The sequence below is a fragment of the Rattus rattus genome, chromosome 9, assembly GCF_011064425.1.
Source record: "Rattus rattus isolate New Zealand chromosome 9, Rrattus_CSIRO_v1, whole genome shotgun sequence".
NCBI classification, from domain to species: Eukaryota; Metazoa; Chordata; class Mammalia; order Rodentia; family Muridae; genus Rattus; species Rattus rattus.
Genome location: NC_046162.1, coordinates 37505735 through 37522978, shown reverse-complemented (window position 1 = coordinate 37522978; position 17244 = coordinate 37505735).

Below are 17244 nucleotides of genomic sequence, written 5' to 3'. Positions count from 1 at the left end.
CTGTAGAATTTTTTTCTTTTTTTTTTTTTTTTTAAGATTTATTACTTTATGAATGCGAGTATACTGTCTTCAGACACACCAGAAGAGGGCATCAGATCCCATTACAGATGGTTGTGAGCCACTATGTGGTTGCTGGGATTTGAACTCAGGACCTCTGGAAGAGCAGTCAGTGCTCTTAACCACTGAGCCATCTCTCCAGCCCCCTGTAGAATTTTTTTAATTGATTCATTTTCATGACTCTCTTGAATTTGTTATAGAGCAAGGGTCTTGTTTCTCCTTTTCCTTGCCTCAAAAATATTCCTCAAATTACCAGAAGATGTGGAACTATAACTTTTAGTTACTAATGAATAGCCAGCACCTGACAAAACCGTCAATTTTTTTTTTTTTTTTGGTTCTTTTTTTTTTCGGAGCTGGGGATTTGCGCTTCCTAGGTAAGCGCTCTACCACTGAGCTAAATCCCCAGCCCCAAAAAACCGTCAATTTTTAATGTGTCTTTTAAGCTACATTTTGTTTTACTCATTTTTGTGTGCTTGTGTAGTTTCCCCCCTTGTTGATATTAAAATACATCTCATATAGTTAAGAACATGACATTGGTTCGTCTCTATTAACTAGACTGCATATTTTACCCAGTGGTTCTATCATACTAAACTTTCTCCTTTATCACACACAAAATGCAAGTCGAGGACCAGAAAGGAAAATCTCTTTCCCAAGGTCATATAGCAAAGTGAAAAGAGAGGTCATTCCTACTGTGATCCCACAGGTCGTAGGGGGTGGGCTTACCCTTAGATAGGTAGGACTACTTCAGTACTGACTCTGGACTGTTGCAAGATATTTGATCACACTGAGAACCCCAAGATTGTGTTATTTACTGGAAACACCTGTAATCCAGGCTCAACCTTTGAATATGGTAAACAGCAGTAAATAAAATCAGCTATAGGTCAATAGGCCAAAACCATAGAGAGTAAGGGGGAGTCAGGAAGACGGATAGAGAGGCACAGGAAGTAGAAGGGAGGGACTTTCAGTTTGAAGGTTTTTTGAGACAGCATGAGAGAGGGGACTGCTTCCGGGACATCAGCTGAGGAGGAGCGTCAACTGGATGCTTTCTCTGCCTCTCTGAACCAGCAGGCTATCCCCCCCAGCATCTGGCTCCCGAGTCTTCATTGGTAAAAACTGAACAATTGAGGTTTTGTTTAAAAGAGAGAAAAAGACACTGGGTATGCTGGAGTATTATTCATTCATCTACACAGTTGCCAAATCTTCACATCCCCAACACTCACTTCCTCCTGACTCCTAACCCTGCTCTTCTCTGCCTGACAACCCTCCAGCATCGCACAGGCAGGTGAAGGGACACGTTCCATCAGGTTCGTATAGCTGTTACCTTCCCTCGTGGATGGCTTTGAAGGAAATCCTAGAATCCCACAGACACAGTGGCTGGCAATCAAGCCATAACCACGATGAAAGGAGAGATGGGACAGGCTCGTTCAGCAGCCTTGTATTCTGGCCCTGCCGCCTACTGCCGTAGTAGTCAGAGGCCTTCTTACCTCTCTGACTTCAACGTTCTATTTGCAAAATGAGGATTTAGGAGTCATAAGGACGGAGACTTGGAGTGTTTGCTTAGTGTGCGCCAGGCCCTGAGCTCCATCTTAGCCCCACATACACTGGGCATGGTGGTGCCTGCCTGTGATTCCAGCACTTGTGAGGTAGAAGCAGGAAGATCAGAAGTTCAAGGTCAACCTCGGCTCCCTGTGGGGTTCTGTTTGGAGTTCATGAGACCTTGATACAGCTAACCACATCAGCAGGTAAATAAATACAACCATGAGGAAGACGATTCCGTAATAAGCTCTCTCTATTCACGGACAGATTAGACAGCTGGACAAAATGAAGTCCCTGTCCACACCCCTACAAGGTACATCCGGTCCTCGTCAAGTCTGGAGTCTCAGTGAAAAGCAGTAGCAACTAAAGAAATCAACAGATGATACCAAGCAAGATTCCCCAAAGACAAAAACTCCCACTAAAGCAATACAAAGTGGGGTGCTTGCCTTCCTGAGTCAGAAGGGGAGGATCCCAGCAGACTGACGTTGCCTTTTCTTACTTAGTTAAAATGGGAATCATTGAGAGAATAGCCCACCTGACCGTCGTGGCTCCAGCCAGGGCTGTACAATGACAATCTAAGAAGCTGTTCTCAGAACACCACTGCAGGCCAGCTCCAGGCATCTTCATCTCCAGAGCTGGAACTTCCTCATTAACATGCAGGAGAACTGGGAGACACAGCTCAATGGCAGGGCAGCTACCTAGGAGGCCTGAGAACCCAGGTCCAATCCTGAGCACCGCAAAACAAACACACATGAAAACATGGGGACGGGATTTAGGCAAGTGGTCATACACTTGCCGGACAGAAGCCCTAGGGTTGACCTAAAGCCCCACAGAAAAAGAAATACAAAAATGTATACACAGGGTGTGGTGGTGCGTGTCTCTAACAACCCCTCAAGAGCCTCCTGAAGCCATATTCCCACGTGTTTACTTGGTCTTGGGTTTTTTTGTTTTGGTCTGGTTTTTGGTCTTCTGAAATAGCGTCTCCCTAGTTGGCCTAGTTGCTGTGTAGAGCAGGCTGGTCTTGAATTTACAGAGATCTACCTGCCTCTGTCTCCCAAGTGCTGGGATCAAAGGTATGCAGCACCACGCCCAGCTTTTATTGTCACCCAATATTTCATCTTTAAAGATTAGACAACAGCTCTTATCTCTAAGTCATGTGTTGGTGTACTTTTATAATCCTAGCACTCCAGAGGCTGAGGCAGATTGCCAGGAATTTGAAGCCAACCTGGGCTACGTAGTGAGTTCCAGGCCTTAGACAATGGTTACTTCACTAAACCAGAGTTGTGTTCTCTGTAGTGACGGTGTTCCTGACATCTCTGACTTTAAGCAAAGTCCGGGGAATAAAGTGTCACTGCTGTCTGTGAGGTGACAGGTCTTTTATGTTCAGATTCCGTTTTAGAGAACATGACCTAAGTCTGAATTCAGGTAAACTAGCAGACTGGTACCTAGCGTTAGTTTCCAAGTTGCCCCCCAACAAAACCTGAGCCTAGCTCCCGTCTCTAGGCTAATCCCCAATAAGACCAGCGTTTCCAGGTTACACCCTCAACAAGACCAGTGTCTCCAGGTTATTCCCCCAACAAACCTGCACCCCCAGGTTACAAGCCCACCTTAACCCCTGCCGAATGACTACCAATGCAGAGGGGGAGGGGGACTTAAGTTTATGATATGACACCAGCCAATTATGTGAAAGGCCACAGTAGATTTCCAGTCAGAGGCTTGCACACTCACTCCCCACCTGCTGCTTACTATAAAGCCTTGCCCCGATAGACTTTCAGGACTCCATCACCAAAACCGTCCTGAGTGATGGCGGTGCACTGGGGGAACCCAAGCTAGCTTGAATAGAATAAAGACCCTGCTGTGAGTTGCATCAGATCATCTCTTGTCTGTGTTTTGGGGAATCACTAACATTTCCCTGGCACTACATATGTTTTCTTTTATATTTTATGGGTATGAGTGTTTTGCCTGTGCGTCTATGCATGTATCAAGTGCAGGTTCAGAAGACTTACAGATGCCTGGGGGCCACCATATAGGTGCTCCTTTGCAAGAACTGCCAATGCCCCTAACCACTGAGCCATCTCTCCAGACCACATTCTCTTTTATTGTTGTTGTTTTAGGGTTTTATCTTCTTTGGGGAACAATGTTGATTATAATTATCTTCCTACAACCATGAAAAATCCAAAGGATACCCTAACCCTAACCCTAACCCTATTTTCCCCACCTCTCTTTTATTTATTAGCAGGGGTCAGGGCTCTTGTGTGCACACGTGTAAGTCTGAGAACAACTTGTGAGAGTTACTTCTCCCCACCAGGTGGGCCTTGGGAACCAAACTCATGGTGTCAGGCTTGACAGCAAGCACTTCTAATCATCTTGCTTCCCCAACACTGTGTGTGAGTGTGTGTGTGTGTGTGTGTGTGTGTGTGTGTGTGTATGTGTGTGTGTTGGTATTTTTTTGAGATGGATCTCACTATGTAACTCTGGTTGTCCTGAAACTCACTAATGTAGATCAGGCTGGCCTCAAACTCACCCATATCCTCCTACTTCTGCCTCCAAAGTGCTGGGATTAAAGTCATGTGTCACCACCCAGTCACACTCTTAGGACAGGGTCTTCTAGGTATCCAAAAGTCAGTATGTAATTCAAGCTGAAACATGAAGCAATCCCCTGTCTCAACCTCCCAAGCACTGGGTTATAGGAGTTACCTAATCTTACCTAATCACTTTTTGGTTATTTTGTTTCCAGAGTTTCTATTGTGTGTGTGTGTGTGTGTGTGTGTGTGTGTGTGTGTGTGTGTGTGTGTGTGTGTGTGTGTGTGTGTGTCCTAGAAGGAAGTTGGAGTGTAGCTCAGTGGTAGAGCGCCTGCATGGCATGAGCAGATCCTGGAGTGTAGTGAGGACTACTAGGATTTATTTTAATGGAATATCTTGTAACTATCCAGTTTTAGAGAAAAAGAAACAGAGATAGGCTTGCCCAGGGCCACTCAGTAGCAGGGCCCAAAGTTCTGGTCTCCTCACCTCAGCCACATCTGGGGGCCACCACAAAGCAGATAGGAGTAGGAATCCCTTATCATCTCAAAAAATGACCTGACCCCTGAGAGCAACTGGAGGACTGACAGTGCCACTGGGAGCTGGATTGGGACTGGTTGAGTAGGCCAGACAGGGAGGGGAAAGAGCCGTGGAAGCAGTGTCCCTTGGTCTCCTCAGCCATGGTGGGAGGTGTCTGTACCATGGAACACATTCTGATTCACAAAGATTCCCATTTCATTAGGGCCTTCCTTGACACCGTCATACGTACTTCAGGCTATACTGGCATCACCTAGGGAGCCCCAGGCAATTCTTTTGCCCAAGCTGTACCCTGGGGTGGAGATGATAGATTGGCACCTTGACTAATTCCCCTGGAAATTCCAACGGCTTCCTAACCTGAAGATCCACTGTCTACAGAACTAAAGCATGTGCATAGCACCCATGATCTCATTAAAAACGCATCGAGCCATCAAACAATCTGAATGGAGACCAATAATTTGCATTAAAAAATAAAAATAAAAAAATAAACCTTCCTTGGGCTCAGCCCTGTGGGCAGTGGGTCACACCTATAATCCCTGTAATCCAAACACTTAGGTGGAAACTTGAAGATAGGATCCCAAGTTGAGAACATCCTTGACTACATTTTGAGATTAAGGCCAATCTGGACTATGTGACAGCTTATCTTAAAAAGCCAACAAAATGTCATATAGAGAGAGCCCTCCACCCCCAGGAGCCAGTACTAAATACCAGTTTCAGCTGTGTTTGGACTCAGGAGATAACACCCCAAGGTATGGCACTTGGAAATGCTGGGCACTTTGAACTGAAGGGCGCTGGATCTGCCTTGATGCTCTCCTGCCCTTCTTCTGCTCAGCATCTTGTCCAAAAAGATGGAGCGTAAGAATAACCTTTTACCCAAGGCACTCCCTAGAACTAGAGCCTATCTCCCCCAAAGCTACCCATAAAACCTAGAAATGCAACTGTCTCTTTCTCCTGCCTTCCTGGGGAACAGATCAGAGAACACACAGTTCTACCACTTACCTTATTTGAGGATCAAAAGATCCTCATTCCAAAATGGTTCTTGCCCCATACTTGGGAGGACAGAAAGATACAGAGCTGGGGACGGGATGTGTGAGCAGGTCTTGCACATTGTTCAATCTCTGTCTTGTTACTCATAAGTAACGACGTAGATGGGTCAGACCCAAAGGTCGTGAGGATGGACCCATCCCCTCATGAGCAACTGCTTGTAAAGCCAGGAGCAACCTGCAGGACTTTGATTGCTGGCCAAATTAATGGGATTTAGGTCCTATCTGCGGATCTGGGTAAAGGCACGACCCTCTAAACTGCCTCCAATGATTACTATCTAACCAAGCATCTCTGGACACAGCACTTGTCCCCTCCCTTGAGATATATTCCAAATGGAATCACCCAAACAGAAAAACACCCCCAGGAGTACCTGTTCGAAAAACTTCAGTTACAGTTGTCTCTGTGGGTTTTTTGTTGTTGTTGTTGTTGTTGTTGTTGTTGTTGCTGCTGCTGCTGCTGTTGTTTTTAATTTGGTCCGTCTGCTCTCAGGTCTTGAAGGTGCCTCTCTTTGGTGTAATAAACTATGTATCTTTTACGCCACTATGTGCCACAGCTTTCGTCTGAATTCTCTCTACAGACCAAGGAGCCAAAGAGGTGCCAGGGCAAGGTCCTGCTGACATTCCAGTTAGGTAGGCAGTTCCGTTTCTGTCCAGTCACACCTCTGTATGGCTACCTGGCTCTCCACTCCTTACCCCAGACAAAGGAAAAAAGAAAGGTCCCTTTTTATAGAGGATGAGGGGGGTTGGTACCAGAGACTGAACACAGGCCTCGAATACCAGATGAGCACCCCACCACTGAGCTGCACCCCACACTCAGCCCTCTTCTGTGAATTTTGGGTTAAGACAGGGTTTCGTTTTTAAGACTTATTTTTATTGATGTGCGTGTGTGTGTGTGTGTGTGTGTGTGTGTGTGTGTGTGTGTGTGTGTGTGTGTGTGTGTTGGAGTAGGAGTACCATCTGTAGACAGGTGCCTAAGCATATAGAAGAGGTTCTCCAGATCCTCTAAAACTGGAGCTACAGACAGTTGTGAGCCTCGCAATATGGATGCCGGGAACTGAGTTCTGGTCCTCCAGAAAAACATCAGGTGCTCTCAATCCCTGAGTCATCACTCCAGCCCTGAGACAGGGTCTTTGCAGAAGGTGTTTTTAGGGCAAGAGCCCCACTCTTGCGGCTCCAACTGCCTAGGCTCTGCCACCTGCCTCACCTATTAAGAAAAAAGTAAGTAATATGCTGGGTGGTGGTGGCACAGGCCTTAAATCCCAGCACTTGAGGAGGTTGAGGCAGGTGGATCTCTGAGTTTGAGGCCAGCCTGATCTACAGAGTGAGTTCCAGGACGGCTGGGGCTATACAGAGAAACCATGTATCAAACAAAAGAAAACAAAACAAAGAAGGAGGGGGGAGGGAGGGAGGGAAGGAGGGAGGGAGGGAGAGAGAGAGAGGTACAATAGTAGAAAACAGATTTAATCAGTGTGTCCATACTCATTAGAGTTAAAAATAGAGGGGTCCAGTTAAATGAACTTTAGGTATGAGCAGAGGAAGAGCTGGGCTGGGTAACATCCTGGGCAAGGTGTTGTCTTGTTCCTCAAGGTGGCCTTGAGGCAGTAGTCTGGCTCCAAGATGACTACTGCTTCTGGGTATGGCCCTGCCTTCATGGATAGCTGTTCTCGGGCATGCAAGGTGACTTGGAGGGAAGATCAGGATAATGATGTAGTTCTGGGCCCTCAGCCACAGTGAAGGAGACAGGCAGGAAAAAGAAGAGATGTCGGTCTTACTGGTCACTATGGCCCTGTGAGGTCACTGCTTCTTAGAGGAACAGATGGTAAGCGCCTGTATGCCCACTCAACTACAATCCAGCCGATGCTTTTCTCTCATTAACACATCTTTCAATATGGGATCTAAGCTTTTCTTGTTATGTTGAGATACAGTCTAATGTAGTCCAGGTGGGGTTAGGGTTGTCCTGAGATAGCCCCCTCATCCCCCAGCTTTCAGCTCTGCTGTGGCTGGGAGGTGACAGACCTGTGTGCTTCCTGCACTCCACTTAGAGCAAGGCTTAGGCTCAAACCCAGACCCTTGGGTATGTCATACTGGCCCTCTACCAACTGAGTCACCCGCCTACCATCATCTTTGACATGGGAGTATAGGCTGTGACTTTTATGGTGGACTAGAACAGTATTCTGACCAGGCAGTAAGTAGCAGATGTCCAGGTTCAACTAGCTGTGACATTCTTGGGTGAAATCACTATTTCTTCCCAGAAAAAGCCACTGGGCAACTGTCCCTTCCCCCTCTGCTTATGACAACAGGCAGGAAGGATTATTCCTCAGTCCTTCCCAGGTCTCTGCTTGGTGAGAGGAATGAATTCCTCCTTGTCTCAGAAGGGGTCCAGGTCAGTATTGTTAAATCAGATCAAGAATCTAGCTCTGACAAGTTGCCCAAGAAGAGATGGGGTGCCCAGGAATCTAGCCCCCTCTGTCTCTCTGTCTCTGTCTCTGTCTGTTTGTCTCTGTGTGTGTGTGTGTGTGTGTGTGTGTTCACAAGCACACACTCTTGAGCACAAATGTGCTTACTAGTTTGGGGGTGCATATGGCCCTGGGCATTGGTTTCCATTTTCCCATTTTTAACTCTCATCTCCCCAGACCCCAGACTCAGCTGTTTTCACAAAAATCTGGGTTGAGCGTTAAGAAGTCCCTTCTTAAGTCTTGAGAGCAGGATACCAAGACAAACCATATCAATTTACCAACCAATAGTAGTAAACCCTTTGCAACTCCTCTACAGTTTCCGGAACAATACACAGCTTGTCTCATTCATTCATTCCTCACGCATTTGCCAGGCAGGGCAATACCAGGGCATCCGGCTCTGAAGTTGCACAACAGACAGTGCAACTTCACCTGCTGTTCAGGGATGCAGGGAGTCAAGCCTGCTCACAGCCACCTTCAGTGCACGTCATTTTCCAGCAGGGGGCGCCGGCGGCCCAACTCTTGCCTTATTGGCTGAAGAACACTATGGCCTAACCAGATTTTCCAAGATTAAGAAGGAAATCTGAATTCTTACCTGAACTCTCCAAACTTAAGGATAAGCAGCTTACTGCAATCGTTACGAAAGACTTCATGAACTAGAATAGATCCTTGGGACAGACAAACTCTAAAAATCCCAGTGAAGGAGAGAGAGAGGCTCCTTCACTCAGGTTTGGGAAGAGACCCTCAACTCCTGACTTAGATCCTGGTCCTCTGGTCGTTTTGCCTGTGTGGTCCTCAAAGGAGACCTGCCTTTACAGCTCCACCAAGCACGGGCTTCAAAGAGCCAGTCCTACTGTGAAACCAGAACAGAAGACACGCTGTTAAGGATACCTTATTGCTAAGTCCCATCTCCTACAGTAGGTGTCTGTCTGGGCTGGAGAGATAGCTTTTTTTACCCAGAGGACCTGGGTTCAGTTCCCAGCACCCACAAAGCAGTTCACAATCACCTGTAACTCCAATTCCAGTGGATCCAATTTTGGACCTCCTCAGGCTCCTGCAGATATGTGGTATGTGTGCGTGCGTGCGTGCGTGCGTGCGTGCGTGCGTGCGTGCGTGCGTGCGTGTGTGTGTGTGAATAGGGGGGCATAAACCAATTGATAATTTTTTAAAAAAAATATTCTATTTCAGGCTGGAGAGATGGCTCAGTGGTTAAAGCACTGACTGCTCTTCCAGAGGTCCTGAATTCAATTCCCAGCAACCACATGGTGGCTCACAATCATCTGTAATAAGATTCGATACCCCCTTCTGGTGTGTCTGAAGACAGTGACAGTGTACTCATATAAATTTAAAAGAAGTTTAAAATATTCTATTTCTAGTTAAGGGTCTCTGTTTCCTAAATCTGATGTACCCTGCAAAACCTGTTTTTAAGCTAGGCCATTGTAGCACACGCCTTCTATCCCAGCACTTAGGAGGGAGGCAGAGGCAAGCGGATCTCTGTAAGTTCACGGCCATCCTGGTCTCCAGAGGAAGCTACAGACCAGCTAGGATTACATTGTGAAACCCCCTTTCTCCAACAAAACCCAACAACAAACAAACAAACACACCATGTTTTTTGTAGCTCTGGCTGTCCCGGAAGTTGATCCGTAGACCAGGTTGACCTCAAACTCACAGAGATCCACCTGCTTCAGCCTCCCAAGTGCTGGGTTTAAAGGTGTATGCTACCACCGCCCGGCTATTTTTGCTTTTATTCTTGCTTTTTTTTTTTAATTGTCTTTTTTTCCCTAACAGCCAACTTATCTCACCCCTGCAAACACACAGTTGTTTTTTCTTTTAACCTTATGGCTCTTCTCCACAAAAAGGACCTCAAAAACCCAGCCCGAAGCTGTTCTCTTGAATCCTGACTTAGGTTGTATCTCGAAAATAAAGCTTGCTTTCATTGGTCAGTTGTGGAATTGGTCTTTCTCCTTGAATATTTGGGATTAACACCACCACCAGGAGTCCTGTGGGCTGGGGAGGTCGCCAGGCGGGAGGGGGAGCAGAGAGTTTATTTTTAGCTGCCTACACTGAGCCTCAACCTTATTTAGACATCAGGCAACGGGGTGAGCTGGAGGCTGCAGGCTGGAGGGGTCTCCAGCTCTTCTTACCATCGCTCTGCCCTGTCCACCCCCGCTTACCATCCTCTCTGGGAGGCTAGAAATAGCAGCCCTTGCTGGCTGTCCTGAGTGGCATGATGTTCTGCAGGCAGGCTTGCCTTTCCACGGACGCTTGGGTATATCCTCTCTCCCCCAGGATCCCACAAAGAAACTTTCAGAGGAGCACGGGGTGCTGTCCCTTCTCGTTCTAGTGGTTTAGAGTGCTACTACAGATCTGGGTTCAAATCCCCTGGATAACTATAAGAGATCTACCCTCTTGAAACCCAAGTACAAGTTGGCTCTACCCCTCTTTTTTTTTTTTTTTTCTTTCTTTTCTTCTAAGTCCCCTCCTCCTCCCCCTTCTCCTCCTCCTAATTATTAGACAGAGACTACTGGGGATTGCACATAGTAAGCTTCACGAGTGCTAGGCAAGCCCTCTGCTGCTGATCTATAGCCCTAGGACCCCCAAAGACTTATGTATTCACAAAGCAATGTGCTGAAAAGGGGATCTAGAGAAGTGATTAGAGCATGAGGCCCTGACCTCACCAGTGATAGAATCCACTGATGGATTCTTTTTTTTTTTTTTTTTCCACTGATGGATTCTTATTCTGCCTATTGGTAGGCAATGGGTATGGAAAGTGAGACCTAATTGAAAACCAGTGCTTGGAGGCTGCTATGATTTGAATATGAAATGTCCCTGCTGGATCAATGTTTGAACCCTCATTCCTCAGCTGGCGGTCTTGTTTTTATTGTGGACCATTCAGGATGTGAGGCCTAGAGAGATTGGCTAGCTGGATGATAGGCCTTGAGGGTTATGGCGTGGCTCCACTTGCTGCAGAACTTTCAAAGCTTCTTGATCAGTCCCCATGTAGGGATTGTAGCCACCATGAAGTCTGCTGTGCCTTCCTTGCCATGGTGAATTCCGTCACCATCACTGTCTAACAGGAAAATAAGGGGGCGAGAGAGAAGGTTCTGCTCTTAGTAGCAGTGGCTGCTCTTCCAGAGGACCAGGAGCTTGATTTCCAGGACTCATAGGGTGTCTCACGATGCCTCTAACTCCAGTTCCAGGGGATCCGACTCCCTCTTCTGGTCTCTGAGGGTACCAGACATGCACATGGCACACAGAAATACATGTAGGCAAAACACCCACACACATAAAATAAGTTAAGTAAACCTCGAAATTCAAAAGAGAAAAGGAGAAATCGCGCATGTGCATGTTTGTGCATGTATAGTGTGCATGTGTGTTCCCGTGTGTGCATGTCAGTGCGTATGCATGTGGAGGTCGAAGGTGTCATCGGGTGTCTTCCTTGATCAGTCTCCACCTTACGTATTGAAGCAGTGTCTGTCACTTGAACTCAGAGCTCACTGATTCAGAGAGTCTGGCTAGACAGCTTGCTCTGAGGATCCTGTGTCTCCAAGCACTAGAATTTCATGCAGCCACGATGCTCACCAGGCATTTGCATGTGTGCCAGTTAGTTTTTGTCAAGCTAACAGAAACTCGAGAACCTTGGAAAAGGGAACCTCAATAAAAAAAAAAATGCACCTCCATCAGATCGGCTTGTAGGCAAGTCGGTGGGGACATAGTTTGAGTTACTGATTGATGTGGGATGGCACAGCCCGATGCAGGTAGTCCTGGGTTGTAGAATAAAGCAAACCAGCAAGCCATGTAAGTAAACAGTTTCCTCCATGACCTCTGCTTCCGTTCCTGCCCCTAGGCTCCTGCCCTGACTTCCCTTTATGACTGTTACCTGGAAATGTAAGCCAAACAAACCCTTTCCTTCCCGGGATGCTTTTGTTACAGCAGTAGAATGCAAACTAGGACAACGTGAGCGTTGGGGAGTCTAAACTCTGGTTCTCACACTTGCTCCTCAAGAGCTTTCTACACTGAGCCATCTCCTTGGCCCTAAGTGTGCAGTTCTCTGGAAGCCCGATGCTATTCCTGGAATTTCCAACCCCAATAAACCCGTATTAAAAAAAAACCATTCAATCCAGTTATTATAATTATAAGCTATAAGCCTTGATTGGGCAGATCTAATACTGTACTCATTTATTCCCCAGCTATTAAGACTCCTGGCTACTTGGGGTTTCTCCTTGCCATGTGGTTCTGCTCCACCATGGTTTCCTCTTCCTCCTCGTCCTCCTCTTTTGTCTTCTCTCCTCCCTTCTTGTCCTCCTCTTCCCTCTACCTGCCCCCACTCTCAAAGACCTCCTGTCCCACCTGTCCCCTCTACTGCCCAATCACAGGCCTTTCTTGACCAGTTAAAATGGGGAGAAGGTTCACATGAGATCATCAGTTGACTGCCCGGCCACTCCTGAGGGGTGGGGGTAGAGCTCTTGAAGCAGAATTGACATCAGAATACAAACAGTATCAGGACAACCCACAACACTTTGATGACTCATTTAAGGAGGAATATCTACCCCCTGAAAAGGGACCAAACAAAAAAACCCTGTCCAATCTCAACTAGGTGACTCTGATTATCCATTCCCTGGGGATCCCTCCCCAGGCTGCCCCTTGCATAGTTTTGGAAACAACGCTGTCTTGTATTACCTCTGCTCATACATCTCAGTCTGTACTGTTCTCTATTACAACACAGCCCTGAGTCAATAACAGGTCGGATAGTCTCAGGCAGCGGGTGGGGTGGGGGTGGGGACTTGGAAAGGGACTCATGCCTAGTCCTGCTACCCTCTGCTCCTAGACCTCCAGACAGCTTGAAAGAGGCTGCATGGTCATCAAATGTCCCCAGCTCAAAGGTGCCTGGTGGTGGTGCATGACTGTTAGCCCTCAGGAGGCAGAGAAAGCCTGGACCAATATAGTGTCTGCCTACCGGCTGCCGTGCTTCCTGCCATGATGATGATGGACTGAACCTCTGAAACTGTAAGCCAGCCCCGATTAAATATTCATCTTTATAAGAATTGCCTTGGTCATGGTGTCTCTTCACAGCGATAAAACCCAAACAAAGACAAGTGGGTTATAATATAATCCTAGTACTAGGGGTAAGGGTGGGGCACGATGGAGATGGGTGGACCTTAGCCCAGCCTCCTTGGTCAGTTCTCGAACAGTAAGAGACCATGCCTCAAAAAGCAAGATGGGATATGCTTGAAGAACAACACCCAAGGTCGCCCTCTGGTTTCCACACATCGGCACACATGGGAACACACACACATACAAAGTGCCTTGAAAAAAAAAAACAGGATTAGGCTTCCTCTCCTTGCAACCCTGCCCAGCTTTCAACTCATACCAGAACTTGGGGTCCCCTAGCTACCAGAGATGCCAGAGGTCCCCCCTTGTAAAATTACTTCATTAAGAATCGCACTGGGCAGGGTTGGTCCCTGCTACTGTCCTTGGATCCTGTCCATGGCCCTGATTTAAGAGATTTTGCGATGGTTTTTTTTTTTTTTTTTTTTTTTTTAAAGTAAACGTGTTGTAACCAGAGGCCCCGGTAACCACAATATCCTGGCTGAGAGCAGAGAGAAGTGCCCTGGCGCCTTGCATTCTGGGAGTGCAGCAACCAGGACAGAGTCTGAGTGGGCCTGGGGGAGGCAGTCCTTCTGTGCCCTCACCAACTCTCTGTAGATCCACTCACAGCCAACACCTTCTGTCCCCTCCTCCCCAGCGACCTTGCATAATACCCATCTGTCCCGTCTTGCCCTTGCCTACAAGATAAAGTTGAACAGCTTGCTCAGAACACCAAGGCCACTGGAAGTCTGCTTGTGTCTTCCTCACATACCTCCTCCACCTGGCTACTCTGGCCACGCCGAGCCACTGAGACCCCTAAAGTTACCTCACAGCAACTGGCTGTTCTTTTCCATACGGACTAGAAGAAGCCATACTCAACCTGCAGAAGCCAGTGTAGCCATCACATGCTGGGGAAGCTGGCCAACCTTCATGCTCCCAGACGGACTTAGCCGTACCCTCTGCTTCCACATCATTTCTCCATTCCCGGACCCATCACCTACCTGAACTAGATGCCGTGATACTTCCTCCAAGTTTTCTGTGCAGCTTGCATGGTGGGGATAGGGTTAGAGAAAGCGGTGTGCATGCGAAAGACAGGCAGACAGAGAACGTTGTTTCACATTATACATGAAAAACTCCAGACTTCTGTTGGAAACTAGATTTGGAAGTCAAATATGATAATGTGCTTCCGTCTGTCAGCACTCAAGAGGAAAGGCAGGAGGAGCAGAAGAAGTTCAAGGTCCTCTTTGGCTACATAGAAATTTTGAAGCTGATCTGGAACGCATGTCTACAAACAAACAAACAAACAAACAGAAAACAAACAAAAACCTGGGCCAGTGAGATGGCTCTCGGGCTAGTGGAGCTTGCCACCAAGCCTGATGGTCTGAGTTCAATCCCCAGAACCCATATGACAGAGGAGAGAATTGACTTGCTCCCTCAAGCTGAACCATGACCTACAGATACACACACACACACACACACCCCAAATAATAACTCTCATATTTATTAAAAGCATTGCGCTTTCACTATAACTATTATAATAATTATGATTATGATGATAATTGAAATACGTCTTTAATAGAAAGAAAAGAGATGCTCAGCAGTTAGGAGCACTGGCTGCTCTTGCAGAGGACCTGGAGGGCTTAGCATCCACACGCAGCTCACAACCATTCTTATCTCCAGTTCCGGGGATCTGATGTCCTCTTCTGACCTCCCCAGGTACCAGTCATGCAAGCAGTACATATATACACACATGCAGGTAAAGCACTCATACACATAACAAACATCCAAGAAAGGTTTTTAACTAAATAGAAAACAAAACAAAGCATAGTGAGGAAGATCAGTCCCTAGAATGTTCTGTATACCATGACATATGTATAGGTCAGAAGATGACTTATCGGGGAGGTCGCTTCTCTCCTTCCATCGTGTGTGTGGGTCCTGGGGATTGAACTGAGTTGTGAACCCTTTAATCCACTGAGCCTTCTCACCTGCCCTAGACTTCGGCTGCCTTACTAAGTATTTCTGTGGCAGTTTGAATGAGAATGGCCCCATAAACTCACATATTAGAATGTTTGGTTTCAGTTGGTGGAACTGCTTAGGAAGGATTAGGAGGTGTGGCCTTGGAGGAGGTGTGTCACTGAGGGTGTGTTTTGAGATTTCAAAAGCCCATGCCCAGTCCCCCACCCCCGGCCCCTCTCTCTGCAGATCAGGATAGCACTGTCAGCTACTGCTCCAGAGCTTCTGCATGCTCCCTGCCATGATGATAATGGACTAAGCCTCTGAAACTGTAAGAAGCCCCCCAGCTAAATGCATTTTTTTAAAAGAGTTGCCTTAGTCATGGTGTCTCTTCACAGCAATAAAACAGTGACTAAGACACAGGATTTCATTATGCAGTCCTGGCTCGCCTGGAACTCACAGTGATCCCCTGTTTCAGTTTTCTCACTATTTGGACTACAAGTGTAAGCCATCGTGCCCAGCTCAGTATTTTTTTTTTATGCTCTTTGGAGTACCGTTGCCTTGAGAGGTCTTGCGTTATTCATTGCACTGGGTCTCTTTCATCAGTACGGCTTTCAAAGAATTTGTGGCCCTGACACTGATTTTTAACCTGTGCCCTATACTCTGGAGCGCTGACTTTCAAAGCTGTTATCTTCTCCCCCACGTGCAGCTCCCAGTGAGAGCTTGGGAAGACAGATAGGAGTGTCTCGTCCTAGATTCTGACCCTATTGTCCCTATTCCTGCTGCATCTGGCAAGCAAGCTGTGTCTGTCCCGAAAAGAGAAGACTATGTCTCAGATCTTGTGAGCTGGGAAAAGCTATTGCCCCAGCCTTGTGGAAGCCTTACATTGAAAGTGGTGTCATTTATTTGCAGGGGTGTTCCAAAAGCCAGGTCTAGGGGAGCATTCAATCTGGGTCTGGGCCTTACTATCGGCACTGTCGCTCTTTGAAGAATACTTTTAGTCCATTTATTTGTTTGTTTATTGAGAGAGAGAGAGAGAGAGAGAGAGAGAGAGAGAACGAGAAACACATGGCCCACATGTGGAGATCAGAGGACAAATTTCAGGAGCTGGCTTTCTTTTTGCACAATGTGTGTCCTGGGAATTGAACTCAGGTCATCGGCTTAGTAGCAAGTACCTTTACTCACTGAACCAATTAATTTTCTTTGAGACAAGGTCTCACTCTGTAGCCTAGACTGACTTCCAACTTGTGGCTGTCCTTTTACCTCAGCCTCCCAAGTCCTGGAACTACAAATGGATTGATTTTTCAGCTTAAAAATAGATTTATTTATGTACAGGGAATGCTGTGTGTGTGCCTTGGCGTGCATGTACATTTTTCTCCTTCTACCGAGTGGGTCCTGGAGATGGAGCTCAGGTCAGATTCAGAGGCAACTGCCTTTCCCCCTGAATCTTTGGCTGGCTTGGTTGGTTGGCTGGTTTTGTTTTTGAGATAAGGTCTTACTCTGTAGCCTAGGCCTGAAACTCATACTAATTGCTCCAGCCTCAGCCTCCTGAGTGCTGGGGTTATAGACACTCATCCTTAGTGCCTTCAGAGAGTAAAAGCTCTGGAACTGGGGTTGCAGGCATCTGTGAGCCACCTGATGAGGGTGCTTGGAGTTGAACCCTAGATTTCTGGAAGAGCAGAAAAAAAACCCTTAACTGCTAAGATCTTTCTCCAACCCGTTTGCTTTGAGTAACAGGTTATCAAGTACCCCAGCCTGGCCTCAACACCCCCCCCTATATGCCTCAGACTGTCCTCGAACTTGTGATCCTTCTTCCTCCCCCTCCCCAGAACTGGGATTACAGATGTGTGCCACAACGCCTGGTGTAATTGTTTTCGTTCTTTTCCCTCTCAGCTCTTCCTCATCAGAGGGTCCTGAGAACCATCTGTGGCTCCTGGGGATCTCTCCTGCCCAGGCCTCAGGTACTTCTGGTGTGGAGCGCCGCTGGCACCTGCCCTGGCCCGGCCCCGGCTCTGCCCCGGGCCCCGCGCAGGCCCTGCTCTTCCGGCATTTAAGGC